General features: G+C 35.8%; 1 protein-coding gene across 2 annotated transcripts in view; it reads right to left on the bottom strand.

Moving 5' to 3' along the window:
• The window catches only part of Sbf2 (SET binding factor 2), a 456,025-nt gene that overhangs the window by 136,297 nt on the left and 294,590 nt on the right, over window positions 1-25,138 (bottom strand). The gene's annotated exons all lie outside the window — the stretch shown is intronic.

Below are 25,138 nucleotides of genomic sequence, written 5' to 3'. Positions count from 1 at the left end.
AAGACAGGAGGATTGCAAGTTCAAGGTCAGTCTCAATAACTTAGCAAGACTCTAAGCAACTTAGTGAGATGCTGTCTCAAAATAAAAACTGAAAGGGGTTGGGGATGTATATTAGTGGTAAATTGCTCCTGGGTTAAATTCCCAGTACCCCCTAAAATAAAAACCAAAACCAAACAAAAAGAAAAGAAAATCAGAAAAATCCCCAATAAACAACCTAATGATTGTGTCTCAAGGCTCTTGAAAAAGAACAACCCAATTCCAAACCAGAAAAGGGAAGGAATGATTAAAATCAGAGCTGAAAATCAATGAAACTGAGAACAGGAAGACAATACAAAAGATCAATGAAATGAAGAGCTGCTTTGTTGAAAAGATAAACTGATAAACTCTTAGTCAAACTAACCAAAAGAAAAAGAAAGAAGACTCAAATTAATAAAATTGGGGTTGGAAAAGGAGAATCACCACAGATATGACAGAAATCTAGAGGATCATTAGGGACCATTTAAAAAACTTATACTCCAATAAATAGGAAAACCTACAAGAAATGGATACATTTCCAAACACATATAACTTCTCAAAATTGAATCAATGGTGAATGGAAAATCTAAATGAACCGAAAACTAGCAATGAAAAGCAGTAATTAAAAGTCTTCTTAAAAGTTTAGGATCAGATGCATTCTTAGTTGAACTCTATTGGACCTTGAAAGAAGAACTAATGCCAATGGTCTTCAAATCATCCATAAAACAGAAAGGGATGGAACACTTCCAAATTCACTCAATGATGTCAGTATCACACTCACATCAAAACTAAAAAAGGACAAATCAAGGAAAGCAAATAGAAAATAATACATTGTTTTCAATACATATTAAGAAGACTGCACATCATGACCAAGTTGGTTTTACCCCAGGGATGTGAGGATGGTTTAACATATGCAAATCAATAAATATAATTAATTACATGAATAGAATTAAGAGCATTAATCGATTAGTCATTTTAATAGATGCAGAAAAAGTCTTTGAAAAAATTCAGCACCCACTCAAGTTAAAAAAAAAAAAAAAACGGAAAAAACTAGGTTTAGAAGGAACCTACTTCAACATCATGAGGGTTATATATGACAAACCAAAGCCAATATCATAATGAATGAGGAAAAACTGAAAGCATTTCCTTTAAAATCTGGGACAAGGATGTCCACTCTCACTACTCCTAGTTAATATAGTAGTAGAAATTCTAGCCATTCTAGCCAGAGCAATTAGGCAAAAGAAGGAAATAAAAGGGATAAAAGAAGGAAAGGAAGAAATACTATCACTGTTTACAGATGATATGATCCTATACAACGAAGATATAAAAAGCTCCACTAAAATATTACTAGAACTAATAAACAAATTCAGTAAAGTACCAGGTTACAAAGGCAACATACAAAAATCAACTTTCTGGCCTGAGGCTGTAGCTCAGTGTCAGAGTGCTTGCATTGGGCTCAATCCTTAGTACCACATAAATATATAGAAAAAAAAAAAAAAAAAAAAAGGCATTCTGTCCATCTACAACAACAAAAATAAATGTTTGAAAATCAACTTTCCTAACTCTAGCCAGAGCAATTAGACAGACCAAAGAAATTAAAGGGATACGAATAGGAAAAGAAGAACTCAAACTATCCCTATTTGCTGATGATATGATTATATACTTAGAGGAACCAGGAAAGTTCACCAGAAAACTTTTAGATCTCATAAGTGAATTCAGTAAAGTAGTGGGATATATGATCAATGAACATAAATCTAATGCATTTTTATACATAAGTGATGAATCTTCAGAAAGAGAAATTAGGAGAACTACCCCATTCACAATAGCCTCGAAAAAAATAAAATACTTGGGAATCAATCTCACAAAAGAGGTGAAAGACCTCTACAATGAGAACTACAAAACACTAAAGAAAGAAATTAAAGAAAACAGAAGATGGAAAGATCTCCCATGTTCTTGGATAGGAAGAATTAATATTGTCAAAATGGCTATACTACCAAAAGTGCTATACAGATTCAATGCAATTCCAATGAAAATCCCTACGATGTACCTTACAGAAATAGAGCAAGCAATTATGAAATTCATCTGGAAGAATAAAAAACCCAGAAGAGCTAAAGCAATCCTTGGCAGAAAGAGTGAAGCAGGGGGTATCGCAATACCAGATCTTCAACTCTACTACAAAGCAACAGTAACAAAAACGGCATGGTATTGGTACCAAAATAGAAAGGTGGATCAATGGTACAGAATAGAGGACACGGACACAAACCCAAATAAATACAATTTTCTCATACTAGACAAAGGGGCCAAAAATATGCAATGGAGAAAAGATAGCTTCTTCAACAAATGGTGCTGGGAGAATTGGAAATCCATATGCAACAGAATGAAACTAAACCCATATCTCTCACCATGCATGAAACTAAACTCAAAATGGATTAAGGACCTCGGAATCAGACCAGAGACCTTGCATCTTATAGAAGAAAAAGTAGGTCCAGAGCTTCAACATGTCGGCTTAGGACCAGACTTCCTCAACAGGACTCCCATAGTACAAGAAATAAAAGCAAGAATCAATAACTGGGATAGATTCAAATTAAAAAGCTTTCTCTCAGCAAAGGAAACTATCAGCAATGCGAAGAGAGAGTCTACAGAGTGGGAGAAAATCTTTGCCAATCATACTTCAGATAGAGCACTAATCTCCAGAATCTATAAAGAACTCAAAAAACTCTACACCAAGAATGCAAATAATCCAATCGACAAATGGGCTAAGGAAATGAATAGACACTTCACAGAGGAAGATCTACAAGCAATCAACAAACATATGGAAAAATGTTCAACATCTCTAGTAATAAGAGAAATGCAAATCAAAACCACCCTAAGATTCCATCTCACCCCAATTAGAATGGCGATTATCAAGAATACAAGCAACAACAGGTGTTGGCGAGGATGTGGGGAGAAAGGTACACTCATACATTGCTGGTGGGGCTGCAAATTAGTGCAGCCACTCTGGAAAGCAGTGTGGAGACTCCTTAGAAAACTTGGAATTGACCCACCATTTGACCCAGCTATCCCACTCCTTGGCCTATACCCAAAGGACTTAAAATCAGCATACTACAGAGATACAGCCACATCAATGTTCATAGCTGCTCAGTTCACAATAGCCAGATTGTGGAACCAATCTAGATGTCCTTCAATTGATGAATGGATAAAGAAACTGTGGTATATATATACAATGGATTATTACTCTGCCATAAAGAATGACAAAATTATGGCATTTGCAGGCAAATGGATGAAATTGGAGAATATCATGCTAAGTGAGATAAGCCAATCTCAAAAAAACAAAGGACGAATGATATCGCTAATAAGTGGATGATGACACATAATGGGGTGTGGGAGGGGTTAGTGTTAGGGTTAGAGTTAGGGTTAGGGAGCGGGGCAAGAATGGAGGAAGGAAGGACTGTATAGAGGGAAAAGAGGGGTGGGAGGGGTGGGGGGAAGAGAAAAAATAACAGAATGAATCAAACAACATTACCCTATGTAAATTTATGATTACACAAACGGTATGCCTTTACGCCATGTACAAACAGAGAAACAACATGTATTGCATTCGTTTACAATAAAAAAAACAACTTTCCTATATCAATAATGAATCAGCTGAGAAAGAAATCTCACAATAGCCATTGACAATAGCCTAAACAAAAACAAAGAAACAAAAACCCCCAGGAATAAATCTAACCAACAAGGTGAAAGACCTTCATAGTGAAAACCATAGAACACTGAAGAAAGAAACTGAAGAACTCAGAAGATGGAAAGACCTCCCATGTTCATGGATAGGCAGCATTAATATTGTTAAAACGGCTGTACCACCAAAAGCAATCTATAGCTTCAATGAAATCCCCATCAAAATACCAATGACATTCTTAAGAGAACCAGAAAAAGCAATCCTAAAATTTACTTGGAAGAATAAAAGACTCAGTCTAGCTATCAAGAAAAAATGGTAAGGTATACTAAAAGACAAAATAAACAGTTCGAAAAGGCAGAGCAGAGATCAGAACTAGGCTCAAATATGGCAGGAATGTTCAAATATCAAACTGGTAATTTAAACCACTAGGTTTAATATGCTAAGTGCTCTAATAGATAAATGAAAAGATGAAAGAACAGATGTATAATATAAGCAAAAGATGGAAATTCTAATAAAGTACCAAAAGAAATACTAGAGATAAAAAACACAGTAACCAAAATGAAGAATGCCTTTGATGGACTTAATATAGCTTGAACACAGATGGAAAAATAGATCCCACATAACCTAATCTTTGACAAAGGAGTAAAGGTAATAAAATGGAGAAAAGGTAGTCTTTTCAATAATGGTGCTGAAATAAATAGGGAAAAAACCAATCAACTTAGATAGAAACCTTATATTTTTCATAACAGTTAACTCAAAATGGACCACATACTTAAACTCCTGGAAAATAACACCAGAAAAGATTTAGATGGCCTGAATTTGGCAATGATTTTTTTTTTTTAATGTACTTGGGATTGAACTCAGGGGCTTTCTCCCACTGAGCTACATTCCCATCCCTTTTTTTTATTTTGGGATAAGGTCTTGTTAAGTTGCCTGGGCTGGCATTAAACTTGTGATCCTCCTGCCTCAGATTCCCAAGTCACTGGGATGATAGGTGTGTGCCCCTTTGTCTGGCTTTGGCAATAGTTTTTCTGATACAATACCAAGAGCATGATCCCTGAAAAAACTGATGTTTGACTTCATAAAAATTAATAATTTTAGCTTGTGAAAGACAGTGGTAAGAGAATGAAAAGACAGGTCAAAGGTTAGCAGAAAATATTTATGAAAGATACATCTTACACTGGACTGGTATCCAAAATATACAAATAATCCTTGAAACTCACCAGTAAGACACCAACAACCTAATTTAAAAATGGACCAAAAGACCTTAACAGAATTACCTCACTAAGATACACAGATGGCAAATAACCATACAGAAAGGTTTTCCACATCAAATGTCATTAGGGAAATACAAATTAAAAGAATAATGAGATCCCTTAAAATGGCCCAAATCCAGAATACTGACACCACCAAATGCTGAAGAGGAGGATGTGGAGCAACACAAACACTTGTGCATTGATGGTGAGGAATACAAAATGGTATAACCACTTTGGAAGATAGGCAGTTCTCACAAAACTAAATATACTCTTATCATAACATCCAGCAAGCATGTTCTTTGTTATTTACCCAAAGGAGCTGAAAATATATCCATACAAAAACCTGCACGTGGATGTTCACAGTAGGTTTATTCGTAACTGTCAAACCTGGAAACAACCAAAATTAAGTTCAGTAGATAAATGGATAAATAAACTGGTATATCTGGAAAGTGGAATATTATTCAGCACTTTAAGAAATAGCAATTGAGCCATTAAAAAAACAGAAAAAATTTAAATCACATTACTAAGTGAAAGAAATCAATCTGAAAAGGTTACATACTATAGGATTCCAATTAAATGACATTCTGGGAAAGAATGTCTCTATGGAGATAGTAAAAAAAATTCAGTGGTTTCCAGAGGATAGTGGGGAAGAAGGTATGAACAGGTAGGGCAAACGGAATGATTAAGGCAGTAAAATTACTCTGTATATCACAGTGGTACACACATACCATTATATACTAGTCAAAAATCAAAGAATGTACAACATTGAAAGTGTATAGTAGGTTCTTTAGTGATTAATGATATGTTAAGGTTGGCTAACTAATTATAATGATATTCCAGAATATTTCTCTTAACACTAAAAGTCAGATAAGCTTTTCTGATACTCTGCTAGCATCTTTTTGCAATATAAGTCATGAAGAAAATGTTTTTTCTTTGTAATTTGTGATAATTATATAGTGATTATTTTATCTATTGGAAATATTATGAAAGCAGCCTTATGATAATAATGACCTTAAAACTATCAAAACTATACAAAATGTGGTTGTAATTGGTCAAAAATGGACATCAGCAGGAAAATTTTAGAATGTAAGACTACAATTGCTTAGCAATTATTTATGACAATCAAAATCAGCTTGATTTTGATTGTCATAAATAATGTTTTGTAAAAATTATTATGTCTTTGAAAATAATATTATGTCTTGTAAAAATTTCAAACTCAACATATCCTAAACTTCATTTTCTTGACCTCCATTCCATGCCTGATGGATCTTTAATACTGGTAGAAATCTTTTGATCATATCACATCCCCACATTCAATCAGGTATCAAGTTGATGCTACCAATGTGACATTCTTTCCATCTATGCATCTGACAAATGTCTTTAGTTGAACTAGGTGCACTGTGGTGGGGATATGGATTAAAGAGTTATATGATCATTGTCCTCTTGAGGCTTAATCAGGTACTGTTAATTCTGTCTTCATTGCATCTGTCATATACTCCCCCTTCTTAACAGTAGCTTTGTTTGGACTTCCACAATGGTTGTAACTTTACCCCTACTAATTTGAGCCTTTGGAGGAGGACTACTACAGTGCAAATAAGACTGCTTTTCCCCAGCCTCCTATTTTCAGTTTTATCCTATCTATTGTCAGTTACAACTTACCATTTGCTTTGTGTCTTCCAATATTTTGTTTTAAGTGTTTTTTTTTTGTCCTCAGGAATTTATATTTATATTTTAAAAATCCATCTACAATTTTTAGGAGGGAGTAGAAATAACTTGGAGCCCAGAATCACATCATCCTTGAATTTATGATTCTGCTGTTAGATTATTTGGTATCTGCATGTATTTCCAATAAGACTTCCTTCTTTTAAAAAAATAAAAAAACTTACTGGTTTATGATCTTATATAGTCATCTAGTCTGAAGAAATAAAAAAATAACATTCAGTATATAGGCAGGTATAAAAGTGTAGCAACCATGTATAACTCATTAGGCTCAACAATGTGCAAATATTAGTGACACACATCTTAGGCTTTCAATCTCAGGTAGAAACTGGTCTGAATTTTTTTTTTAACACTGTGAAATAATTGGCATGATAGCCTACCAAATCCTCCTTTTGACCTTAATATTTTAGAGAACTATGTATGCCTCTCCCCTCCCACTAAAATTCTCTTTCTCTCATATACAATCTCCCGCTAAATTTCTCTCTCTCTCTCTCTCTCTCTCTCACACACACACACACACACACACACACACACACACACACACACCACCCCAGACCTAATGAATCAGGAACTCTGGGTATGAACCCAGTAACATATATTTTCACAAGTTCTTTTGTTATCCTAAAGCATGCTAAAGACTGAGAATCACTGGCCTATACAGTATTATCCTTACAGTATTATCCTTTCCATATGATCTTGAAACCTAGAAAAACAAGCTTATACTTAATTTGATTTTAGAGTCTCAAAAATGTCTGTAATACTATGCATTATTCAAATTATTCTACTTTTGCTTAAAGTATTATCCCCCTCCCCATTTTTAGACAATTAAGGGCTTCAAAGAAATAAGCTATGTTACTGAGTTTATACTTATTTGTCTTTTTTTTTAATCCAATAAGTATGAGCCCAGTGCAACACAAAGTGAAAACTTGTGTATGGTCCCTGCCATTGGAGTTACTACAAGCTAGTGGAATTAACAGGCCCAGTGATAGTTCATGCAAATGAATTCATTTGACATGCTACACTAGAATTAGAGAAAAGTGTTATAGGCATATACATGATTATATATTACATATGATTCCACTATAAAAATCAGAAAAGTCTTTATGAATGAGAAGTACTAAGACTGAACTAGAAGACTGAGCTTCTATTTGGACTTAATCCTCTTCTTTCATATCTCCCTCTTTTTTTCTCTTATATGCCATTAGTTAAAGGCCATTGTTTTGCATATAGTTTTAAAAATATACAAAAGTTAAAATATGAAAACAAGTCTCTATATGTGGATACTCCATTCAAGCATATATTCATTAATTACTATTTTTAAACTATGGGGACAATGTATGTCAGTTTTTACACATATATTTTGCAGCGAAATGAGGTCCACTGATTTTCATGTCTAGAAAAGCATTTTTTGCCTCAATAAAGATTCCAGGGTTATAAGATGGCGGAGCTGAGCGGCGGTGGCGCTGAGCGGGGCGGCGGGGAGCAGGGCCAGGCTCTGTTCAACGGGGACATGGAGTCGGAGACTGGCGCTGTGGCCTCTTCGACTATGGATCTGGCCATCATCCAGGAGTTTCACTCTTAAAGGATTTAAAACATGCAAACATAGTAACCTTACAAGACATCATTTACACAGAAAAATCTTTGACTCTGGTCCTTGAGTATCTGATGTTTCTATACCAAATTCTACATGGATTAACTTATTGCCATAGAAGAATGGTGTCACATTGAGACTTGAAACCACAGAACCTTCTCATTAATAAAAAAGGGAAGTCTGATCCTGGGCCGACATGTTGAAGATTTGGACCTACATTTTCTTCTATAAGATGAAGGGTCTCTGGTCTGATTCTGAGGTCCTTGATCCACTTTGAGTTGAGTTTTGTGCAGGATGAGAGATAGGGGTTTAGGTTCATTCTGCTGCATATGGATTTCCAGTTTTCCCAGCACCATTTGTTGAAAAGGCTATCTTTTCTCCATTGCATATTTTTGGCCCCCCTTTGCCTAGTATGAGAAAATTGTATTTATTTGGGTTCGTGTCCATGTCTTCTATTCTGTACCATTGATCTACCTGTCTATTTTTGTGCCAATACCATGCTGTTTTTGTTACTATTGCTTTGTAGTATAGTCAAAGGTCTGGTATTGTGATATCCCCTGCTTTGCTGTTCCTGCTAAGGATTGCTTTAGCTATTCTGGGTTTGTTATTTTTCCAGATGAATTTCATGATTGCTTGCTCTATTTCTGTGAGGTATGTTAATTGGGATTTTAATTAGAATTGCATTGAATCTGTATAGCACTTTTGGTAGTATGGCCATAGACTTCCTTAACAGGACTCCCATAGCACAAGAAATAAAAGCAAGAATCAATAACTGGGAGAGATTCAAACTAAAAAGCTTTCTCTCAGTGAAGGAAACTATCAGCAATGTGAAGAGAGAGCCTACAGAGTGGGAGAAAATCTTTGCCACTTATAATTCAGATAGAGAACTGATTTCCAGAATGTATAAAGAACTCAAAAAACTCTACACCAAGAATGCAAATAATCCAATCAACAAATGGGCTAAGGAAATGAACAGACACTTCACAGAAGATCTAGAGAAATGCAAATCAAAACTACCCTAAGATTTCATCTCACCAAAATTAGAATGGTGATTATCAAGAATACAAGCAAAAATAGTTGTTGGCCAGGATGTGGGGAAAAGGTACACTCATACATTGCTGGTGGGGTTACAAATTAGTGCAACCACTCTGGAAAGCAGTGTGAAGGTTCCTTAGAAAACCTGGAATGGAACCACCATTTGACCCAGCTATCCCACTCCTCAGCCTATACCCAAAGGACTTAAAATCAGCATACTACAGAGATACAGCCACATCAATGTTCATAGCTGCTCAATTCACAATAGCCAGATTGTGGAACCAACCTAGATGGCCTTCAGTTGATGAATAGATAAAGAAACTTTGGTATATATATATATATATATATATATACACACACATACACAATGGCATATTATGGCATATTACTCAGCCATAAAGCAGAATAAAATTATGGTATTTGCAGGCAAATGGATGAAATTGGAGAATATCCTGCTAAGTGAGATAAGCCAATTTCAAAAAACCAAAGGAGAATGATCTTCTGATAAGTAGATGATGACATATAATGGGGTGGGAGGGGGCAAGAATGGAGGAAGGAGGGACTGTATAGAGGGAAAAGAGGGGTGGAAGGGTGGGGGGAGGGAAAAAAATAACAGAATGAATCAAACACCATTACCCTATGTAAATGTATGATTACATAAATGGTATGCCTTTACTCCATGTACAAACAGAAACAACATTTATCCCATTTGTTTACAATAAAAATAAATTAAAAAAAAGATTCCAAAATTAAAAATTTATCTTTATTCATGTAAATTAAGATTTCCTTCTTTTAAATAAATCTCAAGAAATGCTATTATGCTATAGACCATACACTATTATTATTTAAAGAGCATCTGTAGAAGATTGGAAAAATTGCAGAATTGAATATCAGTAAGATCTGTATTCTTAACCTGAGAATGATATTATCCGATGTTGTGATCTTGAACAAATCACTTCATCTCAGTAGACCTTACTTTCTTCATCTAGAAAAGAGTTTGGACTCAATAATCTGTAATGACCTTTATTTTATATTAGTTATTTTTTTTAATTTAAAACATTTTTTTGTTTGTGGTGTTGGGGATCAAACCTAGGACCTCATTCATGCTAGGCAAGTGGTCTACCACTAAGCCTCCTGACCTTTATTTTTAATCGTCTAAACCCTTTGAAATTCTATTTCTGATTTCAACTCAATTAAAAATATCATCAAGAAAGGGAATGCCTATTTTTTTTTGTGCCTATCTAGTCAGATAGTCTTTGCAAATATTCTGGATACAAGGGTGAATTCCAGAAGCTAGTTGTGTGTAGTTTACAGAACACAATGTTAGGTTCGATATGTGCAGATGACAGACATTAGGAAAGAGTGTCCTTAAAATTACATTACTTCATCTCTAAAGAGATATGTCTCAAGAGGCCATGGCAGCGGCCAAAACCTTGGCTGAACAACTTTCTGATGTATTATTGATAGAAAAAGCATTCCTTAAATGGCAAAACCTGTTTTGCAATATACCCTAATTACCATCACCACCAAGAGATTAAGGTCAGAACTGAGTTCCACAATTGTGAGCATAAGCAATTTAAATCCAGTGCATGATTTTTTTGCTACGGTGTAACAGATTTTAGAGAGAGATGAGACATTTTTAAAACATGGCTAGAATATTTTAGTCCAAATGCAATTCTTAGTACACAGGAATACAATGGTCACTGTTTACTGTGGTTGTGTAATTTTGAACCTGTCAAAAGTTATTTGAGTAAGTGACCTTAAAAAAACGAAAAGTTGTTTGTTTTCTTGACTCTGAAACGGGTTGCAGATCTTTACCATTTTCTAATCAGTTTCCTTCTGGCATGTGAAAATCATGTTTCCAAGAGGAGGAGGACTAAGGAGAAATGTACTGCCTGTCTGTCTGTCTGTACCTAATTGCTTTTCTTCACCCTTTTTAAAAGCACATCTCTAATTCCTGGTCCCTGAAATGTCAGCCAGATACTGCAATGAGATCCAAGCTAAGTGAACTTCATTGAAGTGTGAGGTGGACACAGAATCACAGACGAGAAGGTTTTATGATAGATCTATTAATTAAAAAGTAAATTCTCCTAAATCTGTGTAAGGGATTTGCCATTGCTCTCAATTGTTCTGTTCCACCCCACCAATCACCCCAAACCTTCTATCATTAGGTCAGATGAAACTGAATACAGGTAAAATGAAGCAAGAACACTGTCTTGGGTTGAATTTTGAGCATGGGATTCTAGAACAATGCCTGAATGAAACATAACATGAGCTTAATGTGTGAATTCAAATTTTTCTAGTAGACTTGTTTTTAAAAAAATGTAGCATAACAAACTAAAAAGCTTTTTCTCAGCAAAGGAAACTATCAGCAATGCGAAGAAAGAGCCTACAGAGTGGGAGAAAATCTTTGCCACTCATACTTCAGATGGAGCGCTAATCTCCAGAATCTATAAAGAACTCAAAAAACTCAACACTAAGAATATAAATAACCGAATCGACAAATGGGCTAAGGAAATGAACAGACACTTCACAGAAGATCTACAAGCAATCAACAAACATATGGAAAAATGTTCAACATCTCTAGTAATAAGAGAAATGCAAATCAAAACCACCCTAAGATTCCATCTCACCCCAATCAGAATGGCGATTATCAAAAATACAAGCAATAACAGGTGTTGGCGAGGATGTGGGGGAAAAGGTACACTCATACATTGCTGGTGGGGCTGCAAATTAGTGCAGCCACTCTGGAAAGCAGTGTGGAGATTCCTTAGAAAACCTGGAATGGAACCACCATTTGACCCAGCTATCCCACTCCTTGGCCTATAACCAAAGGACTTAAAATCAGCATACTACAGAGATACAGGCACATCAATGTTCATTGCTGCTCAATTCACCATAGCCAGATTGTGGAACCAACCTAGATGCCCTTCAGTTGATGAATGGATAAAGAAACTGTGGTATATATATACAATGGAATATTACTTAGCCATAAAGAATGATAAAATTATGGCATTTGCAGGCAAATGGATGAAACTGGAGAATATCATGCTAAGTGAGATAAGCCAATCTCAAAAAACCAAAGGAAGAATGATCTCGCTGAAAAGTGGATGATGATACATAATGGGGCGTGGGAGGGGTTAGTTTTAGGATTAGAGTGAGGGTTAGGGAGGGGGGCAAGAATGGGGGAAGGAAGGACTGTATAGAGGGAAAAGAGGGATGGGAGGGGTGGGGGGAAGGGAAAAATAACAGAATGAATCAACCAACATCACCCTATGTAAATTTATGATTACACAAATGGTATGCCTTTACTCTATGTACAAACAGAGAAACAACATGCATCCCATTTGTTTACAATAAAAAAAAAGTAGCATAAGAACAGGTAAAACTAAATGTAATAATATATTTTATCTAACTAAATACAGCTGAAATATGATCATTTCAACTGCAAATCAATATAAACATCATCAATGAGATATTTTATACTTCTTTTTCATACAATGTTGTAGTCTGAAAAAGTCCTGTGTGTATTTTACAATACAAGCACATCTCAGTTTAGACTGGTCACATTTCAAGCAGTTATCTACTCCCTGATGTCACAAAAGTAAGCCTGTATTAGAGTATAATACCCTTAATATCTTGGTCATAGAGCCCCAAAGTAACAGAAATTGTGGTTCTCTTTCTTTCCCACAATGACCTTTCTCTGGACTTCTGGTTGCTATTTTTGAAATAATGTTTAGAAAATTTATGGCAGGGGACATGAAGCTGGGGCACTAAACTTCTCCCAGACAACCAAAAAATGTCAACCTCTCCAGGCTAAAAAACAAGGGGGTCTGGAACCATGTTAATAAAAAGTGTTTTTCATAAAATCATTCACAGATAAAAGAAGATATCAGCCTGAGCTTCAAAGAGTATGAAAGTCTGGCAGATTCAAAGACTGAGATGAGATCTTTTAATTTTGTCCTTGTTGTCTCTGCTGCAAACTATCTGTAATTTGGCTTATGTTGTATTTATAAAAAATAATGTTTCATCTTCTTAGATTCCCTGCCCCCCTTTTGCATTGAGCCTTGATGATTTCTGTGTTGAATAAGTAGAAAAATATTTGGGGCAAACTTTATTTGATTCTCTCCTATAGCTGTTAGAAACTTGTAGACTTCTTTTGCCATTGGTGACCATTCAAAGTTAAAGTATAGATTTAAGAAACAAGAAAATTTTACTTTACTTTTTTTTTTTTCTTAACATTTACCACTGAGAAGATTAAAGAAAAGTAAAAAAGGAGAAGAAATGATGAACCTAAACTAAATAAATTTTCATAGTGCTACACCCCCTGAGTTCTTATCCTAGAATATATTTTTGTCAAATGCATAATAAATATATACTGAACCATAAATGTTTCAGTAAATTTTAGAAGTCATAGCACATTCTCTGATCACAAAAAATATTTTAACACAAAAATTTCTGGACGATCTACAAAGATGTATAAACTACCTAATATAATTCTAAAATAACTCAAGGGTTCAACAAAGAAATCAAAAGGAAAAAGAGAAAGTATTTAAAAATAAATTAAAATGAAAATATTTCACATCAAATTATGTTGACTGCTGCTAAGAGTATTATTCAGAAATACTAAATGCCTGTGGGAAAAGAAAGGTCTCAAATTAATCACCTCAGTTATGGGGCTGGGGTTGTGGCTCAGAGGTAGAGTGCTCATCTTCTATGTATGAGGTGCTGGGTTTGATCCTCAGCACCATATAAAAATAAATAAATAAAATAAAGGTATTCTGTCCATCTACAACTAAAAAAATATTAAAAATCACTTCAGTTTCTACCTTAGGAAACAAAGAGCCAATTAAACATGAAATAAGTAGAAGAAAGAGAAATAGAAAATTTGCAGTAAAAATCAATGATAGAAAACAAAAAAATAGAGAAAAATCAATGAAAAGAAAATCTGGTTCTTTGAATTGTTCATAAAAATAGATCTCCAGCTAGACTGAAGAGGGAAAAAAGAGAAGACAACAAACTACTGCCATAAGAAATGAGAGAGTTATTACTCCAGATTTTATGGATACTAAAAGGATAATAAGGGGATGTGATTAACAGGTTCATGCCAAGACACTGGACAGCTTAGACTAAATGAAGAAATTCCTTATGAGACACAAACTGCAGAGATCTCCTAAACAAAACAAACAAACAAACAAAACCACTATGGCTCAAAATCACTGATGAACAGAGATGCAAAAATTCTCAACAAACAACAGCACATCAAATCAAGAGCAAAAATATTATTCACCATGATCAAATAGGATTTATTCCAGGGATGTAAGGATGTAAGGACAGCAAGTTCAAGATCAGCTTCAGCAACACTAAGGCCCTAAGCAACGTAGCAAAACCCTGTCTCAAAAACAAAACAAAACAAAAAAAACCACCAACAAAACAAAATGAAATAAAACAAAACAAAACAAAAAACCAGCTGGGGATGAATGCATTGCTGCATTCAATTCCTGGAACCAAAGATAAGCAAATAAATAAAAACAAAAACAAAAAAAAAACCCAAAACAAACAAACAAACAAACAATGACTATAAGTATTGACATAGATGAGTGTTAAGAGCAGTTGCTCAATATATACTTATTTTATCAATGCATAAACAGGATGATTCCAATTTTTTTCCTTTGTGGTACTAGGGATAGAACCCATGGCACTTTACCACAGTGTTACATTCCCAGCATTTTTTATTTTGAAAGAGAATCTCTGCTAAGCTTCTGAGGCTAGCCTCAAATTTGTAATCCTCCTTCCTCAGCCTCCTGAGTTGCTGGGAACATAGGCATGCACCACTATGCTTGGCCTTCTTAGTGTGCATGTGTGTGCATGTGGTCCTTATTTTTCATTGATCAGTTTTTTGAGGACTAGGATGTTTGATCAGTATATTTCAGTTTTGTTTTGAATTCTTTTATCTTTAGTTTTTAAATTTTACATTATCTATATATTTTTCTATTACCCATCTGTTTCCCTTGATTCTCTTTCTTTTCTTCCACTAATAGTCACTATCTATTGTTTTCTCTTTCACTCTTCCTTTAACTTTTTACTTCTATCTTGTCTCCTCCATCCTCATAATCATCACATCCTTTATCACTTCTGTTCCCTCCCTGTTCACCATTTGAAACTACTAAACTCTTTTGCAAACTTTCTATTTTTATTGTAGGCAATAACTGTATCATTTCTGTTTATTGGGACAATTAACATTGTAAATGTCAAAGCAGGAACTATTTGGTTTAATGCTATATATTGCTTGCATTGGTTGTTGTTATTCTCTCCCCTAAATGGTGAGGTACTGGAAACCTTCAGGGACACTGTAAGTCCACAGGGTAGAAACACTACTGCCTAAGATCCATACAGTTAGATGGGTAGACAAACAACATGAAAAAGCAAGGGAACAAATTGCCCCAGACAAACCAAGATACTTCAATAACAGAATCCACTGACAACACAGTGGAAGAAATGCTAGGAAAAAAGTTTAGAATCTATACAGTTTAAACTGATCTGCAAGGTAAAGGATAATGAAAGGAGTGAAATCAGAGAGAAAATTCAGAAAGTGAAAGATTACTTTAATAAAGATAGAGATTCTGAAAAAAAAATCAAGCAGAAATCCTCAAAATGAAGAAATCAATAAACCAAATAAAAGAATTCAATGGAAAGAATCACCAACAGGATCCAAGATGGCGGCCTAGAGGGAGACTGCACCCCCAGTCGCTCCAGAACCCAGGTGGTAAGAAGGGGAGGCATTGAGAGACTCGGACTGAAATAGAGCCACGGGTGAGTCTGCCCACTGGGTAAAGCTCGGCCCAGGTGGCAGGCCCAGATAGAGGTGGCTTATCGGAGCCGGGCAGGGCAGCTAGAGTCATCCACAGGCAGCCCTGCGCACTCCGGCGGTGGGCCCCGCCCACACAGCCAGCTTCTCCAGGTTCTCGGAACGGAACTGGCCTGCTAGTGAGAGCCTTTCTCACCAGAACAAGCTCCGAGTCCCGGAGCCCCTGCAGCGCAGCGTACTCCGGCAACGAACCAGCGGAGAGCCGCGATCCACAAACAGCCTCTGGGATTAGGGCAGGGCAGCCAGAGACCTCTTCAGGCGGCTCTGCCCACTCCGGCTGCAGGCTCTCTTCACGGGGCGATCCAAGATGGCGGCCTAGAGGGAGACTGCACCCCAAGTCGCTCCAGAACCCAGGAGTTAAGAAGGGGAGGCATTGAGAGACTTGGACTGAAATAGAGACACAGGTGAGTCTGCCCACTGGGTAAAGCTCGGCCCGGGTGGCAGGCCCAGATAGAGGTGGCTTATTGGAGCCGGGCAGGGCAGCTAGAGTCTTCCCAAGGTAGCCTTCCACACTCGGGCAGTGGGCTCCTCCCACACGGCCAGCTGCACGGCGCAGGCCCACAGTGAGAGCATTTCCGCACACAGCCAGTTCCAAACCGTGGAACCAGTAGGGGGCTAGAGGCAGTTTTCTTCGGATGAGCTGCTTTATCAGATTCCTCCAAGACATCAGGCTACTGAAGGCTGGGAGGTGATACACTGGAAATCCACCGGGACATTATAAGCCAGTAGCGGAAAACTGCAATATCTCAGGGTCCCACTGACAACTGACCAATATGAGAAAACAAGGGAAGAAAATGTCCCAAACAAACCTAGATACTACATCAATAAAACCCAATGACACCACAGCAGAAGAAATGTCAGAAAGGGAGTTCAGAATGTACGTAATTAAAACGATCAGGGAAGCTAATGAGGAGATGAAAGAGCAAATGCAGGCATTGAAGGAGGAGATGAAAGAGCAAATGCAGGCATTAAATGATCGCACCAATCAACAGTTAAAAGACCAAATACGGGAAGCAAGAGATCATTTCAATAAAGAGTTAGAGATATTGAAAAAAAAACAAACTGAAATACTTGAAATGAAGGAAACAATAAACCAAGTTAAAAACTCCATAGAAAGCATAACCAATAGGATAGAACACCGGGAAGACAGAACCTCAGACATTGAAGACAAATTATTTAATCTTGAAAGCAAAGTTGGCCAAACAGAAAAGATGGTAAGAAATCATGAACAGAATCTACAAGAATTATGGGATATCATGAAAAGGCCAAATTTAAGAATTATTGGGATTGAGGAAGGCTTAGAGAAACAAACCAAAGGAATGAACAATCTATTCAATGAAATAATAACAGAAAATTTTCCAAATCTGAAGAATGAAATGGAAAACCAAGTACAAGAGGCTTATAGAACTCCAAACATACAAAATTACAACAGACCCACACCAAGGCACATTATTATGAAAATACCTAACATACAAAATAAAGACAGAATTTTAAAGGCCGCGAGAGAAAAGAATCAAATTACATTCAGAGGGAAACCAATAAGAATATCAGCAGATTTTTCAATCCAGACCCTAAAAGCTAGAAGGGCCTGGAACAACATATACCAAGCCCTGAAAGAAAACGGATGCCAACCAAGAATCTTATACCCAGCAAAACTTACCTTCAAATTTGACGATGAAATAAGATCCTTCCATGATAAACAAAAGCTAAAGGAATTTACAAAAAGAAAGCCAGCATTACAGAACATTCTCAGCAAAATATTCCATGAGGAAGAGATGAAAAACAACGATGCAAATCAGCAACAGGAGGCGCTAGCCTAAAGGAATAGCCAAATAAAGGAGAAACCAAATCATGTCAAAAACAAATATGAGTCAATTGGGAATACAAATCATATCACAATAATAACCCTGAATGTTAATGGCCTGAATTCATCAATCAAAAGACACAGACTGGCAGATTGGATTAAAAAGAAAAATCCAACAATATGCTGCCTGCAAGAGACTCACCTCATAGAAAGAGACACCCATAGACTAAAGGTGAAAGGATGGGGAAAAACATACCATGCACACGGACACAGCAAAAAAGCTGGAGTATCCATCCTCATCTCAGATAATGTGGACTTCAAACCAAAACTAATCAGAAGGGATAAAGAAGGACATTACATGCTGCTTAAGGGAAGCATAAATCAGCAAGACATAACAATCATAAATATCTATGCCCCAAACATTGGCTCATCCACGTACGTCAAACAAATCCTTCTCAACTACAGAATTCAAATAGACCACAACACAATAATACTAGGCGATTTTAACACACCTCTCTCACCACTGGATAGATCGTCCAAACAAAAATTGAATAAAGAAACTATAGATCTCAACAACACAATCAGCAATTTAGACTTAACGGACATATATAGAATATACCATCCAACAAAGAACGAATACACTTTCTTCTCAGCAGCACATGAATCCTTCTCTAAAATAGACCATATTTTATGCCACAAAGCTACTGTTAGCAAATACAAGAAGATAGAGATACTACCTTGTACTCTATCAGATCATAATGGATTGAAATTAGAAATAAATGACAGAATAAAAAACAGAAACTTCTCCAATACCTGGAGACTAAATAATACACTATTATATGATGAATGGATAACAGAAGACATCAGGAGGGAAATAAAAAAATTCTTAGAAGTAAACGAGAACAAAGACACATCATAACAAAATCTCTGGGACACTATGAAAGCAGTACTTAGAGGAAGATTTATTTCATGGGGTGCATTCAAAAAAAGAAGTAGAAATCAACAAATAAACGACTTAACACTACAGCTCAAAGCACTAGAAAAAGAAGAGCAGACCAACACCAAAAGTAGTAGAAGACAGGAAATAGTTAAAATCAGAGCCGAAATCAACGAAATCGAAACAAAAGAAACAATCGGAAAAATTAACAAAATAAATAGTTGGTTCTTTGAAAAAATAAATAAAATTGATAAACCCTTAGCCACACTAACAAAGAGAAAGAGGGAGAAAACTCAAATTACTAAAATTCGGAATGAACAAGGAAATACCACAACAGACACGACTAAAATACAAAACATAATTAGAAGCTATTTCGAAAATCTATACTCCAACAAAACAGAAAACCTCGAAGACATCAACAAATTTCTAGAGACATATGAACTACCTAAACTGAACGAGGAGGACATACACAACTTAAATAAACCAATTTCAAGCAATGAAATAGAAGAGGTCATCAAAAGCCTACCAACAAAGAAAAGTCCAGGACCAGATGGGTTCTCAGCCGAGTTCTACAAAACCTTTAAAGAAGAGCTCATTCCAATACTTCTCAAACTATTCCATGAAATAGAAGAGGAGGGAACCCTACCAAACTCGTTCTATGAAGCCAATATCACCCTGATACCTAAACCAGACAGAGACACATCGAGGAAAGAAAATTTCAGACCAATATCCTTAATGAACATCGATGCAAAAATTCTCAACAAAATTTTAGCAAATCGCATACAAATATATATTAAAAAAAGATAGTGCACCACGATCAAGTGGGTTTTATCCCAGGGATGCAAGGTTGGTTCAACATTCGGAAATCAATAAATGTCATTCACCGTATCAATAGACTTAAAGTTAAGAATCACATGATTATTTCAATAGATGCAGAAAAAGCATTCGATAAAATACAACATCCCTTCATGCTCAAAACACTAGAAAAAATTGGGGTAGTGGGAACATTCCTAAACATTATAAAGGCAATCTACGCTAAGCCCATGGCTAATATCATTCTAAATGGTGAAAAACTGAAAGCGTTCCCCCTAAAAACTGGAACAAGGCAGGGATGCCCTCTTTCACCGCTTCTATTCAACATCGTCCTTGAGACTCTAGCCAGAGCAATCAGACAAACCAAAGAAATTAAAGGGATACGAATAGGAAAAGAAGAACTCAAACTATCCCTGTTCGCTGATGACATGATTATATATTTAGAGGAACCTGGAAATTCCACAAGAAAACTTTTAGAACTCATAAGTGAATTCAGTAAAGTAGCAGGTTACAAGATCAATGCTCATAAATCCAATGCATTTTTATACATAAGTGATGAATCTTCAGAAAGAGAAATTAGGAAAACTACCCCATTCACAATAGCATCGAAAAAAATAAAATACTTGGGAATCAATCTCACAAAAGAGGTGAAAGACCTCTACAATGAGAACTACAGAACACTAAAGAAAGAAATTAAAGAAAACCTTAGAAGATGGAAAGATCTCCCATGTTCCTGGATAGGCAGAATTAATATCGTCAAAATGGCTATACTACCTAAAGTGCTCTACAGATTCAATGCAATTCCAATTAAAATCCCAATGATGTACCTTGCAGAAATAGAGCAAGCAATTATGAAATTCATATGGAAGAATAAAAAACCTAGAATAGCTAAAGCAATCCTCAGTAGTAAGAGCGAAGCAGGGGGTATTGCAATACCAGATCTTCAACTCTACTACAAAGCAATAGTAACAAAAACGGCATGGTATTGGTACCAAAATAGACAGGTAGATCAATGGTACAGAATAGAGGACATGGACGCAAACCCAAATAAATACAATTTTCTCATACTAGACAAAGGGGCCAAAAATATGCAATGGAGAAAAGATAGCCTCTTCAACAAATGGAGCTGGGAAAACTGGAAAACCATATGCAATAGAATGAAATTAAACCCCTATCTCTCACCCTACACAAAACTCAACTCAAAATGGATCAAGGACCTTGGAATCAGACCAGAGACCCTGCATCTTATAGAAGAAAAAGTAGGTCCAAATCTTCAACTTGTTGGCTCAGGATCAGATTTCCTTAACAGGACTCCCATAGCACAAGAAATAAAAGCAAGAATCAACAACTGGGATAGATTCAAACTTAAAAGCTTTCTCTCAGCAAAGGAAACTATCAGAAATGTGAAGAGAGAGCCTACAGAGTGGGAGAATATCTTTGCCAACCATACCTCAGATAGAGCGCTCATTTCCAGAATCTATAAAGAACTCAAAAAACTCTACATGAAGAATACAAATAATCCAATCAACAAATGGGCTAAGGAAATGAACAGACACTTCACAGAAGAAGATGTAGAAGTAATCAACAGATATATGAAAAAATGTTCAACATCCCTAGTAATAAGGGAAATGCAAATCAAAACTACCCTAAGATTTCATCTCACCCCAATTAGAATGGCGATTATCAAGAATACAAGCAACAATAGGTGTTGGCGAGGATGTGGTGAAAAAGGAACACTCATACATTGCTGGTGGGGTTGCAAATTAGTGCAGCCACTCTGGAAAGCAGTGTGGAGATTCCTCAGAAAGCTTGGAATGGAAACACCATTTGACCCAGCTATCCCACGCCTTGGCCTATACCCACAGGACTTAAAATCAGCATACTACAGAGATACAGCCACATCAATGTTCATTGCTGCTCAATTCACCATAGCCAGATTGTGGAACCAACCTAGATGCCCTTCAGTTGATGAATGGATAAAGAAACTGTGGCATATTTATACAATGGAATATTACTCCGCAATGAAGAATGATAAAATTATGGCATTTGTAGGCAAATGGTCGAAATTGGAGAATATCATGCTAAGTGAGATAAGCCAATCTCAAAAAACTAAAGGACGAATGATCTCGCTGATAAGCGGATGAGGACATATAATGGGGGGTGGGAGGGGCTAGCATTAGGTTTAGGGTTAGGTTTAGAGTTAGGCTAAGGAGAGTGGCAAGAATGAAGGAAAGAAGGAATGTGTAGAGGGAAAAGAGGGGTGGGAGGGGTGGGGGGAGGGGAAAAATAAAATAAACATCATTACCCTATGTAAATGTAAAAAAAAAAAAAAAAGAATATGTTTATGCATATATACACATTAAAAAAAAAAAAGAATCAACAGACTAGATCACTTGGAAGACAGAGTTTCAGGCAATGAAGACAAAATATATAATCTTGAAAACAAAGATTGAAACCATGGAGAAAAATGTTAAGAAAGCATGAACAGAACTTCCAAGAAATAGAGATAGACAAAGGATCAGAGATACAAATCAAAGGAATGCACAATCATTTTTTTAAAAATACCTTTGTTTTATTTATTTTTATGTGATGCTGAGGATCAAACCCAGTTCCTCACCCATGCTAGGCAAATGCTCTACCACTGAGCCACAACCCCAGCCCCCGCACAATATTTTCAATGAAATAATATCAGAAGATTTCCCCAACAAAAAGAACGAAATAGAAAATCAAATACAGGAGGCTTATAGGACCCCAAATATACAAAATTACAACAGAACCACACCAAGGCACATTACTACGAAATGCCTAACATACAGAATAAGGATAGAATTTTAAAGGCTGCCAGAGAAAAACAACCAGTCACATTTAGATGAAAACCAACTGGGATCTCAACTGATTTCTCAATCTAGACCCTCGAAGCTTGGAGGTCTTAGATTAACATTTAACAGGTTCTGAAAGAAAATGGATGACAGTCAAGAATACTATACCCAGAAAAATTAAGCTTAAGAATTGACAATGAACTAAAAACCTTCCATGATAAGTTAAAAGAATTCATAATTAGAAAGCCTGCACTATAAAACATACTGAAGGTATTTTATAAAGAAGAAATGAAAAATAAAAGGGAAAACTAGCAAAGAGAGGAACTACACTAGAAGAATAGTCAATGAAAGGAGAAACGAATTTGAATTAAGAACCAGAAATGAATCATAATGATAGGGAATAAAATCATTTCTCAATAATAACATTGAATATAAATGGCCTAAACTCATCAATCGAAAGACATAGACTGGAAGATTGGATTAAAAAACAAGACCCAACAATATGCTGTCTCCAAGAGACTCATCTCATAGGCAAAGATATCGACAGACTGAAAGTAAAAGGATGGGAAAAAAATACCACTCATATGGATCATGTAAACAAGCCGGGGTTTCTGTCCTCCTAGTAGATAAAGCAGATTTCAAGCAAAAGTTAAACAGCAGGAACAAAGAAGGACATTTCATACTGCTTAAGGGAATTATAAATCAATAAGACCTAACAGTTATAAATATTTATGCCCAAAACAATGGAACACCTACATACATCAAATAAATCCTTTTCAATTTCAAGAATCAAAGAGACAGCAACACAATAACACTGGGTGACTTTAACACTACTCTCTCAACACTGGATAGGCCTTCCAAATAAAAACTAAATTAAGAAGTTATAGAACTAAAAAATACAATCAATAATTTATACTTAACAAACATACAGAATATTTCATTCATCAATGACAGACTATATGTTCTTCTCTGCAGCAAATGGATCCTTCTGTAAAACAGACCATATGTTATGTCACAAAGCATCTCTTAGCAAATACAAAAAAAGTAAATTCCTTGAATTCTATCAGATTATAATGGAATGAAATTAGAAATCAACAATAAAATAAATTATAGAAGCTACTCTTATACCTGGAGACTAAATAATATGCTGTTGAAAGATCAATGGATAGCAGAAGAAATTAGGGATGAATAAAAAAATTACTTAGAGGTTAATGAAAATAGTGATACAACATATCAAAATCTCTGAGACACTAAGAAGGCAGTGCTAAGAGGAAAGTTCATTGCATTGAACTCATTCATTAAAAGAGTAGAAAGTGAACAAAATAAATAACATTACATCTCAAAGCCCTGGGGGGGGAAAAACCCCCAAATCAACAGCAAAAGCAGAAGACAGGAAATAATTAAATAAGAGCTGAAGTCAATGAAATTGAAACAAAAGAAACAATCCAAAAATATTGACAAAATGAAAAGTTGGTTCTTCGAAAAAAACCAATAAAATTAATAAAACCTTATCCAAGCTAACAAAGAGAAAGAGAGAAAACTCAAATTACTAAAATTTGCACTGAAAACGGAAATATTCAGACACTGAAATATTCAGTCCAGACACGACTGAAATGCAGATGATAATTGGAACCTATTTTGAAAATTTATACTCTATTACAATAAAAAGACTTGAAGACATCAACAAATATGACCTACTCAAAAACTAAATCAGGAGGACATAGAAAATTTAAACAAATCAATTTCAAGCAATGAAATTGAAGATGCCATTAAAAGCCTACCAAGAAAGAAAAGTCTAAGACCAGACAGATTCTCCGCCAAGTTCTACCAGACCTTCAAAGAAGAACTAACACAAATTCTCCTCAGATTATTCCATGAAACAGAAAGGGAGTGAATCCTTCCAAACTCATTCTATGAAGCAGTATCACCCTGATACCAAAGACAGACACATCAAGGAAAGAAAACTTCAAGACAATATCCCTTATGAACACAGAGGCAAAAATTCTTAATAAAATATTGGCAAATCACATACAAAAACATATTAAAAAGATAGTGCACCATGATCAAGTGGAATTCATTCCCGCGATGCAAGGTTGGTTCAATATATGGAAATCAATAAACATAATTCATCATATCAACAGACTTGAATAATTACATGACTATCTCACTAGATAGAAGAAAAAGCATTTGACAAAATACAGCATCCATTCATGTTCACAATGTTAGAAAAACTAGGGATAGTAGGAATATACCTCAACATTGTAAATGCTATCTATGCTAAACCCAAGGCCAACATCATTCTAAGTGGAGAAAAATTGAAAGCATTTCCTCTAAAAACTGGAACAAAACAGGAATGCCATCTTTCACCACTTCTATTTAACACAGTCCTTGAAACTCTAGCCAGAGCAATCATACAGAATAAAGAAATTAAAGGAATATGAATGGGCAAAGAACTCAAATTATCCCTATTTGTTGACATGATTCTATATTTAGAAGACCCAAAAAATCCACCAGAAAACTTGTTGAACTCACGAATGAATTCAGAAAAGTAGCAGGATATAATATGAACACTCATAAATCAATTGTGTTTCTATACATCAGTGATAAG

The sequence above is a fragment of the Sciurus carolinensis genome, chromosome 11 (assembly GCF_902686445.1).
Source record: "Sciurus carolinensis chromosome 11, mSciCar1.2, whole genome shotgun sequence".
NCBI lineage: Eukaryota > Metazoa > Chordata > Mammalia > Rodentia > Sciuridae > Sciurus > Sciurus carolinensis.
The sequence above is the reverse complement of the archived record's forward strand: the minus strand, read 5'-3'. Positions and strand labels throughout refer to the sequence as shown.